The sequence below is a fragment of the Triturus cristatus genome, chromosome 1_1 (assembly GCF_964204655.1).
Source record: "Triturus cristatus chromosome 1_1, aTriCri1.1, whole genome shotgun sequence".
NCBI classification, from domain to species: domain Eukaryota; kingdom Metazoa; phylum Chordata; class Amphibia; order Caudata; family Salamandridae; genus Triturus; species Triturus cristatus.
In genome coordinates this window covers 332,329,186-332,340,660 of record NC_140579.1, presented here as the reverse complement: position 1 = coordinate 332,340,660, position 11,475 = coordinate 332,329,186, and positions in this window count along the sequence as shown.

Sequence of the window (11,475 nt, the reverse complement as noted above, 5' to 3'; positions counted from 1 at the left end):
TAATTCTCCCGCATGTCAGCCAAGTCCGGAATTGGTCGGGGAAGAGGCGGCGCTCTGCAGTAATTTGGAAGTGACAAGGAAGAGTGAGTGCCCTACAACAACAATTGATTTGTACTGAGCACATGTTAATCTGTCAATACACATATGCTACATACGGAGTCAGGTATGTGCCACATGCCCTGGACACGTATGGCTGCCAGGTGACACTCCTACCAAGACCCAGCTACACACGGAGATTGTGAACCTCCACATGCCATGGCATGGGATTAGCTGTGTCCCAGTGTAAGTTTACAGCCAGACGCAACACAGGAGTGACATACATCAACACATCAGCAGAAGTAGGATGTCGATTTCAGAGACAGGTAGCGGAACACTAGAGCCACAGGTCACATGACATTACACTAGGACAGCCCACACACCTTGCCAATAAGGTGTACATGTAATGACTCACCACACATACATTGAGAGGATGCAGACATGTCCTTGTTACGCTACTCCGTGTCCCATGCATACATACGCACCTCACATCCGATACCACATGTGGCCTGGTGTGCGTAACAGTGTGCCATGTCCATCTACACACAGACACATGTTGGTTGCTGCAACAGCTGATGCTTTTGAGGGAGCACCAACATCAAGCTAATGGGAACACACCACACATACATGACATAGACACATCGTGCACCGTGGGTAGTGACATGTCTGGTGTGGTAACCCCTGTAGCGGGCATCAGGGGACACTTGCGTGTGTTGTTGACTGTGCCATGGTAGTGACGCTCATCCCAAGTGTGCAGTACGACATGCACACATGTCAAAGGAGTTAAGGGCATGCCTGGCACACATTGCACCGTCACACATAACATCTGTACACATCTCATCATACATCTGTTGCCTTCTCGACTCAGGAGTCATGTGCCACATCACAGACTTTCACACCTGTGCCCCACACATGTAGTAATGCCCAGACAATGCCTTGATGGCCATCCATGGACAAGTATGTCAGCTCTATTCCTTCCTGTGTGCTGCCTGTCACCACTGTGATGTGTGAAAGGCACCGTACATTCGCTCAGAGGGCCTGTGTACTTTCCCTATCACTATGGGTGTGCTCGCATATGCGTACCCATAGTGATAGTGAGCGTACAGGCGTGTGTACGGTCCGTATCACTATGGGTGTGCTCGCGTATGCGTACCCATAGTGATAGTGAGCGTACAGGCGTGTGTACGGTCCGTATCACAATGGGTGTGCTCGCGTATGCGTACCCATAGTGATAGTGAGCGTACAGGCGTGTGTACGGTCCGTACCACTATGGGTCTGCTCGCGTATGCGTACCCATAGTGATAGTGAGCGTACAGGCGTGTGTACGGTCCGTATCACAATGGGTGTGCTCGCATATGCGTACCCATAGTGATAGTGAGCGTACGGTCCGTATCACTATGGGTACGCATACGCGAGCACACCCATAGTGATACGGACCGTACACACGCCTGTACGCTCACTATCACTATGGGTACGCATACGCGAGCACACCCATAGTGGTACGGACCGTACACACGCCTGTACGCTCACTATCACTATGGGCACGCATACGCGAGCACACCCATAGTGATATGGACCTTACACACGCCTGTACGCTCACTATCACTATGGGTACGCATACGCAAGCACACCCATAGTGGTACGGACCGTACACACGCTTGTACGCTCACTATCACTATGGGTACGCATACGCGAGCACACCCATAGTGATACGGACCGTACACACGCCTGTACGCTCACTATCACTATGGGTATGCATACGCGAGCACACCCATAGTGATACGGACCGTACACACGCCTGTACGCTCACTATCACTATGGGTACGCATACGCGAGCACACCCATAGTGATACGGACCGTACACACGCCTGTACGGGCCGTTGCTATGCTTTTGGGGTACCCTAGGGCCCCGGTACGCACCGTACATGTGTGTGAAACTCCAAATTACATAGGGGACACATGAGGGACAAGTATAAAGGCCTACATGCATGCTGGTTGTCATGGAGACCAAGTTTAGCGCCTCTTCAGCGCCCGACATCGCCATCCCAGAGGGATACAAGATCACCCGGAGGGACCGCACCGCCAACCAGATGGGAGGAGGCATCGCCGTCATCCACAAGAACACCATCCGCATCACGACCAGCACCGACGACACCTTAACGACCGCCGAACACCTGCACTTCCAGATCCACACCGACCCGAAGACCACCCTCAGAGGCACCCTGATCTACCGACCCCCGGGACCACGCACACAATTCAGCGAGGACATCGCCGACTTCATCAGCCCGCATGCCCTCCGCTCCGCCGACTACATCCTCCTGGGGGACCTCAACTTCCACCTGGAGAACAACAACGACCGCAACACCTCCACCCTGCTCGACAACCTCGCCAACCTCGGACTCAAGCAGCTGGTGTCCACCCCCACCCACCTCGCCGGACACACACTCGACGCCATCTTCTCATCCAGCAAAGACATCACCTTCAGCCATGCCACAGGACTCCACTGGACGGACCACAGCTGCGTCCACTTCACCTTCAAAAGAACGACGATCCACCACCACCAGCAACAGGCTGCCCGAAGAAGCTGGAACAAGATCACAGCCGACCAGCTCGCCGCTTCCCTGAGCCAGCACCCTCCTGCCAGCTCAGCGAACCCCAGCCAGGCCGCCGACAACCTCACGAAGTGGATCAGCAACTGCGCGGACGAACTCGCCCCACTGAGGACCCCGCCCAGCAGACCCGGCAGCAAGAAGGCCCCATGGTTCACCGACGAACTCAAGAGCTCCAAGACGAATTGCCGAGCCCTCGAGAAAGCCTGGAGAAAGGAACCAACACCGGACAACATGACCACTCTCAAGCTTGCCACCCGGAAGCACCACCAACTGATCCGCACCGCCAAGAAAACTGCATTCAAGGACCGGCTGGACAACAACGCACACAACTGCAAGGAACTCTTCAACATCGTGAAAGAGCTCTCCAACCCCAACGCCGGAAACAATGACATCACCCCATCGCAAGACCTCTGCAACTCCCTCGCCTCCTACTTCCACAACAAGATCGCGGACATACACAACAGCTTCAGCATTCAACCGACGCACGCCACGACCACAGCAACGCCGCCCACCACCACCCTCCGCGCCTGGACTCCAACCACCACCGAAGACACCATCCGCATGATGAACTCCGTCCACTCCGGATCTCCGACCGACCCCTGCCCTCACCACGTCTTCAACAAGGCCGACGCTGTCATCGCACCCCACCTGCGGGACATTATCAACACCTCCTTCAACACCGCCACCTTCCCTGAGAGCTGGAAGCACGCCGAACTCAGCGCTCTACTCAAGAAACCTACAGCGGACCCCACCGAACTCAAGAACTACCGCCCCATCTCACTCCTCCCATTTCCTGCAAAAGTCATCGAGAAGACCGTCAACAGACAGCTTCCCGCCTTCATCCAGACGAATGGATCCCTCGACCCCTCACAGTCTGGCTTCCGAGCCAACCACAGCACCGAGACCGCCCTCATCACCGCCACCGACGACATCCGGGCCCTGATGGACAACGGAGAAACAGCGGCCCTCATCCTCCTAGACCTCTCCGCGGCATTCGACACTGTCTGCCACCGCACCCTAGTGCAGCGCCTCAGCAATGTCGGAATCCAGAAGAAGGCACTGGAATGGATCGTCTCCTTCCTCGACGGAAGAACACAGAGAGTCCGCCTACCACCGTACAAGTCAGAGGCCACCGAAGTCATCTGCGGCGTCCCTCAAGGATCCTCGCTGAGCCCCACCCTCTTCAACGTCTACATGAGCCCCCTCGCGGCCATCGCACGCCAGCACAACCTCAACATCATCTCCTACGCTGACGACACCCAGCTGATCCTCTCCCTGACCAACGACCCCGCCGCCGCCAGAGCCAACCTACACGAAGGGATGAAAGATGTAGCCGAGTGGATGACGACCAGCCGCCTGAAACTGAACTCAGACAAGACGGAGGTCCTCATCTTGGGCCCCTCGCCCTCCGCCTGGGACGACTCCTGGTGGCCCCCCGCCCTGGGCACCGCACCCAAACCGACGGACCATGCACGCAACCTGGGCTTCATCCTGGACTCCTCCCTCTCCATGACCAGACAAGTCAACGCCGTCTCCTCGTCATGCTTCAACATCCTGCGCATGCTACGGAAGATCTTCTGGTGGATCCCCACGGAGACCAGGAAGACAGTCACCCAGGCCCTCGTCACCAGCCGACTGGACTACGGCAACGCCCTCTACGCCGGAACCACCGCCAAGCTCCAGAAGAGACTCCAGCGGATCCAGAACGCCTCAGCCAGACTCATCCTCGACATCCCACGAAACAGCCACATCTCTTGACACCTGAGGAACCTGCACTGGCTCCCCGTCAACAAAAGAATCACCTTCCGTCTCCTCACCCACGCACACAAAGCCCTACACGATCAAGGCCCGAGCTACCTCAACAACCGAATCAACTTCTACGCTCCCAAACGCCACCTCCGATCAGCCAGCCACGCCCTCGCCGCCGTCCCCCGCATCCGAAGAGCGACTACAGGAGGAAGGTCCTTCTCCTACCTGGCCGCCAAGACCTGGAACTCCCTCCCGACTGACCTGCGCTTGACCCAAGACCATCTCTCCTTCAGGAAGAAGCTCAAGACCTGGCTGTTCGAGCAGTAGCGGCACCCCCCCCTCCCCCCCCCAAGCGCCTTGAGACCCTACGGGTGAGTAGTGCGCTATATAAATGTCATTGATTGATTGATTGATTGATTGGTTTAACGTTTTAATTTTTTTCAGCAGGTGCACAGAAGTAGTCAGTTTGAATTAATCTACTTTGTTGCAATGTGGTTCTGGAGTTAACATCATGCTCAAGAAAAAAACACAATCAGAACCCACTGACTGTGCTAGGTTTGAAGGGATTGGAGGAAACATAGGATGCAAATGTGAGTGACCAATCACTCTGTACTCCTGTGCATGAAACAGGCCAGCAAGGCAGATATAAGGCAGCCAGGTCCCATGAGAAAGCTCTTGCCTGCACATCTTTGGATTCTACGACCCAGCTGCTGCTACTGATTCCCTGGAACCATGTCAAGATCTGTGGAGAGGTCACAGCCTTTCACCCTGGAGGAGAACCTGGCATTGCTGGATGTGATCCTCCCACAGTACCCCCTGCTGTATGGGCGACCAGGGTATCAGGTGAGTGCAGAGTCTACTAGCACAGACTGTGTCCCTTGTTTGTGACTGTGACTTCTGGCATTGTGTCCAGGTGTGACACACATGCTATGTACTGTAGGGAGGGTCCCAGGGGGGGGAATGCCTGATGTCTCCCAGCCAGAGCATGCTGTGGTGCATGTCTGCCGTCCTCACTTGCATTGTGTTTACTGTGACAATCACTGCATGGTGCATGCCACATTCTGCCTGTCTTGTCCTCCTGGGAATGTAGCCTCTACAGTCCTCATGTGATTATGTGGTCAGCCCAGTGTGACAGGTGACTGTACCCACAGATGTGTGTTAGTTCTGTGTACCTGTGCTGAGAGTGTCCACATGATGTGTTCGTACCCTGGACATCGGTGTGTGTGTAAGTCCCCTGTCATGTGGGTGGGTGCATATGTGGAGTGTGGCACCCGGGCTGCATGAGGGATGGATATACCCTGCCCATGTGATGTGAGCAGGGAGCAGTGCTGTGTGTCTGACGTGCAGAGCCAGCCCTACACATGTGAGCCCCCCCCCGTCTAGTGGCAAATGTGCAGAGTGAGGTTTGTCGCTGCATTTGGCAATGGCAGGTGAATGTCCTGTGCCTGTGTGTGTCTGTGTACTCTGCTGAGGTAACGTCAGTGGCCTGTGGCATGTGACTGCTTAGAGGTGCTGCACATTATCCTGGTGTAGCTTGTGATGCACAGTGTGAGCCTGGATCATTGATTGTGTTGTTGCCCTCATTCCACCTGTGTACTTTCAATGGCACGTACTGCTTTTGCCCTTCCCCAGAGGATCTTGTCCCTATGACAAAGGTGCAATGCGTTGGATGCATACTATGCCTTGTTGTAAACAGCAAATTTGTTCTAATATGTGTCTCTGTGACATGTGACAGGTGTATTGATGTAGTGTCACTTGTTCTTCCTCACAGGTAGGCGCCTCTGCCAAGAAGCAGATCTGGATGAACGCCGTCAGTGCCGTGAGGAGGACGGACGGTCGCAAGCGGCGCCTGGCCCAGGTGAGGAAACGCTGGCAGGATATCCGGTGCTGGACGCGGAGGATCGCACGGGTCCTGCTGGGGGACTCACCTGAGACCCATAAGAACCGCGGGCGCCGCCGTCTGACCCACATCCACAAGCGTGTGCTGGCGGTGGTATTTCCAGACTTGGACAGGCGCTTACAGGAGAAGCAGCAGCAGGAAGGGGGTAGGTACATGTGTGTTTGTTGTGTGTCACCAGCATTTGTAAGTGCACAGTTGCATGGATACACTGCCAGGGTTTAAAGGTGCTGTGCAGATCCTGTTACCCACAGTATAGCGGTGCTCTCCTGCCTCCCTTCCCCTCCTTGCAATGTGTTCCCTGGTCTGTGTGTAGTCACTCCTTCACAAGGTTATCTAGGCTGGCACTTTCTCCACGTAAACTATGCCTGTAGCATCATGTGTGGGGGTGGTGTGTAACAGGTTTTGGGACCTTGCCTGTGCCCTGTCCAGTTCAGTACTTGTGGGTTTCATGTCAGTTGGCACTGATGCTGAGTCCAGACATGGGAGTTAGTCTCTCAAGTGTCATGCCTTACAGCACGCATGTCCTATGTTGTGGCCTGTGACATGATGTGCATGAGTGTGCGATACGCATAGTGCAGGGATGGTGGCGTGTGTTGCAGTCATTCCCATTCAGGACCATGGAGTTGTGTGGCCACTACTGTCCCCTGGGGCATATTTTCATAGGTGTCATGTGTGTAATCACAAAATGTGGACACTCTCAGTGTCTACAGCATAGGTTGTGCTCTGTGCCATTGTCCCCTGGCACCATGTATATTGACGTAATATGTAGTACAATTGTCCACTGTACAGCCTGACCTGATTTTCCTTGTTCATACTCACGGTGGCCAGTGCCTGTGTGTCTTGTTACAATCATCTGATGATGACCATTTGTACATGATTATTTGGACAGGCGCACCTTGGGTATTTGGTGTCCAATCTTGCATTTATGCAGCCCATGTGTATTTCACCCAGACTAAGAGATGTAAGTGCTTCCTGTGTCTCAACAAATTGTCTCATGTAGGGGGTGGTTGGTGCGGGCAAAGCCTACATGTCAAAACCTGATGTCTCCTTGCTAGGTCTGGCCAGTGTGTGATGTTTGTCTGGACATACACTCAAGGTGCAGTGAGCCAGTCATGGTGGGCATGTTTTCAGTATTACCTATGCAGCATGTGCCTCAAGTTCATGGATATGGTCCCTGCTCATCCCTATTTTCGGCAACGCTGTGTGGTGCAGATGCAGTGCTGGATTGTCCCCAGGGCCTGGCTCCTCTGTCAAACTCCATTTCATGTCATTTGCTATTGTGTCATGCTCTCCATGGTTTTTCAGTGGCATGGTGGGTCAACCAACTGTGTGTTGCATGCCCTACATCTGTACCTTGTTTTGTAGATGTTACTGATCTTTCTTTTCAGGCTATGCACTGTAACCTATGTAGATTGGACTCATGTGACATATGTATACAGGTGTATGATTAATTGCTGTCTCTTCACCTTGCCCACAGCATCGTCGGGGGACACGGAGGGAGACATGAGCACAGACGGAGCGGAGGGACAGAGCACCAGTGCCAGAATTGACATCGTGGCTGGCACATCGAGTGGAACTGAGGCGGAGGAGAGTGAGGCCGAGGACCTGTCCACTGGCACGACAGAATATGAAGCTGACGGGTCCGAGGATGATCTCTCCGAGTGGGCGGAGGCTGCACCAGCAGCTGACAGCGGCACAACATCTCTCCCCGCCTCCTCCATTGCCATCAGCTGCCTCCCACTTGCTCGTGTCCCTTCCCAGCGTGCCCGGTCACCACATGTCTCCTTCCTGCCAGGCACCGCACCCCCTGCCCCTGTCTCCACTGCTGCCACCAATGCCGAGTCTGTGGACATCCAGCGGCAGTTGCAGGTTGGTCAGGCTGCGATGCTTAATGTCGTCCATGGCCACAGCCAAGTGCTGAACAACATGGAGGCATACTTGGAGGGCATTTTCTCATCGCAGGCTGACCAACGCAACTTGCAGCAGTGGGTCTCCTGCAGCGCTACGTCCAACCCCCTACCCCTGACCCATCCACACTTCCCACTCTCATGCCTGTCTCACGCACACCCAGACGTCAGCATGCACCCACCACAACAGACACAGGCACCACACCAGCAGGGAAGGTCATACGCACACCTCCTGGCACGCACACACAGGGTGAAGTAGGAACACCCACTGGGTCGGGGGACAAACGTAAGACACGCAGCCAGAGTGGGAGTCCACATTCCACCAAATCCACTCCCTCCAAATCCCCTCCCCTCAGCTCTCCTGGCCACATATCCGGCAAAGACTCCTTCATGGCCGCTCTGTCCCTGAGCCCCACTGTGACACCACCCCGCAAGCGGTCAAGGGAGTCCCCGGTCAGGGTGGTTGAGTCCCCCCCCTGTCCACACCCTCCCCCAGTGGCGCTGCGACCCATCCCTGGGCCCCCCCCCTCCTTGGGGCCTGTGGTTCCTTCGGGTGCAGGGGAGTCGCTGGAGGACCTTGCTAAGGTGTGCAGCGACATCCTGGCCTCCGCCTTTGGCCCTGCCCCACCCCCTGTGGTGGAGTCCTCCATCCCTGCACCCACGATGCCTACCCTTCGCCCTCATGTCCCTGCGGTGCCTGGTCCTTCCCCCCCACATGAGGCCCTCCCCGCTCTGGAAGACGAAGGAGTCTGACTGTGCAGGCAAGCTAGGGGACACGCGTCCCACTGTGTCCCCCAACTGTATTTGAACTTTGGATTGCCCTATGGGCATTGTACATTTTGAACTTTCAAGGGACAAACAGATTTTTGGATGCTGAATAAAGCAATTTATTTTTCCTTAGTACACTACTGTCTGTCTGGTATTGCTGTTGGTAGACCTGCCCCATTATTCTGGGTGGTGATTATGTGTTGGGTGTGTGGGAATTGTAGTCTTGTGCTGGTCATAGGGTGGATCCTGGTATCTGTGTGCCATCACAAGCTGTTGGCTACATAACTTTGTTCATGTCAGCAGTTACTGCATGGTGACATCGTCCCAAGGTGTGTTCCTTGCTCTGTGTAACCTGACATCTTAATCTCACACAACAGAGACACAATCAATACAGTAGAAAAAAGCCAATAAGACAATATTGGACGCTAGAAAGTGGGAAAATCAATAGATTTTATAATACTGCCCTCACACACCCGAGAGTGTCATGCTTCATCATTGGGCCGCATCAAACACCTAGGTGCAGACCAACACCTTAGGTGGAGCGCAATTTTTTAGAGTGGATGATGAAAGAGGGTGGTGATGGTAAAGTATAAAGAACAGACAGTCAGAACGTACACTAATATGTACTTCTGAAAGAAAAAGAAACAGATAGTCTCCCAAAGAAAAGGGACCAAAAAAAGAGCAGAAAGAAGTCTAAAACTGTCTCGGGGTTGACCCTCAGACTTTTATTCTTGTCAACCTCTGGCAGGATTAAAATAAACAAAATGGGGTATCCAGGGCAGGTAACGACCCTACAATCCCCCTGCTAAAACCAACATGTTTCTGCCAGCTCTCTACGTGCCCAGCCGGGTCACTATGGCATTCATCAGGGTGTTGGTCCCTTGGGTTTGGTCTATACCCCTTCTCGGGTATTTATTACCTTATTCAATCGGGGTAATATCCCCGCGTCACCCTATCTGGAATTTCCAGGAGGATGAACATATCTAAACAGAAAAAGAAAAAAGAAGTGGATCATCATTCCCACTCACCCTCTTCTTCTAGTTGATCAAAATAATCATTGAATAACCCACGCATCCTTTTAATGTGATCCATAATCTCCATTGCAGCCTATCTTCTAGCAAACCCAGGGCCCCAAAATTGTGGGAACCGCGACCTCCAGGCACCCATACATCAAGTGAGCAGGTTTCTGAGTCTCCTCTATGTGTATATACAAAAATTATCCAATTAAAAGAAACAAACCATAGCTAACACTGTGTCTCTTACAGTATATTTTGTGTGTCAAACCCCGTATTTATAGTCTGTGTCTCCTGTACACGTGACCATCTTCAAACGGAACATAGTGATACTCACAAGAGTTTACGAGAAAATGCTCTAAACCCGGGACAGCGGGGGAGGGTGCTCTTGTCGTCACACTCTGTGTGAGAAAGAATCATTGGTATAGAAAGACTCATTTGTGTGACCAAGACACACACTCTCAATCGACTTCTCCCCACAGCCGATTCGCATTCAGTAGCCATGTCTATTCACCCCCACCCTTATACAGCACTCAGAGCGTTGTCGATACTTCCATAGCGGCTAAGCGGTAAACACACTTCAAATAGCTTACTCACACCACCAGGGTGTCTGCACTCAGGGCATTGTCGAGATCGACTAAGGGGCTGGAAGGCATTCACACTGCGAGTGATTTACTCGCACTACCGCGGTATCTCTCCTGTACTTACTACTCCAAAGAGACACTGTCTCCTATCTCCCCTCGTCCGTCCTCCGACACTACGGGTCTCTCACCTCGAGCCCTTATTTAAAGAGGGGATGTTATCGTATGCGCGGAGTCCTCAACGCCCACTCTGTGTATTCCCCAGCATTCCCACTGTCTCATTGACATAGAAAAGGGCCTTCTGGTTGATATCGCCCCAATTGGTATTCATGGCGGCCATCTTTAAATTCCTAGAAGCCTCTAATAGTGCCATTATCACAACACAGGGGTATTCTTATCAGTTGGGGGGAATAAGTCTTAATATACTCGCATTTTACCGTTCCTTCAAGACTAGAATTAATGTGTAATCTCTCAAGCATATACAAAAGAGTAGTACGCCATAGTGGAACGACTCATTATTTTCTCCTCTTTTTGAGTATATCTTTATCCCATTTCCGTGTGCCCAATCCTATTGTATGACTCCATATAGCTGGAACCAAGGGATTCCGTCATTTAATCCTCTGGTATGGCTCTTCACACGTTCTACCCATCTCTGTTCTCTCATTAACAGGAAACTTGAGATGTCATTTATGTTCTGTGGAATAAAAGGTTTATCCACCACTAACCATCTCAAGTCTTTCTCATTGTGTTCCTTTTCAAGAAAATGGGCAGTAAGTCTCGTGTTAGATTTGCCACAACGTATTGTACTCATATGTTCTAAAATCCGGACTTTTACTTTTCTTGTCGTCATTCCCACATACAATAAATCGCACGGGCACTTCAAGATATAGATCACGTTTTCAGTGTTAC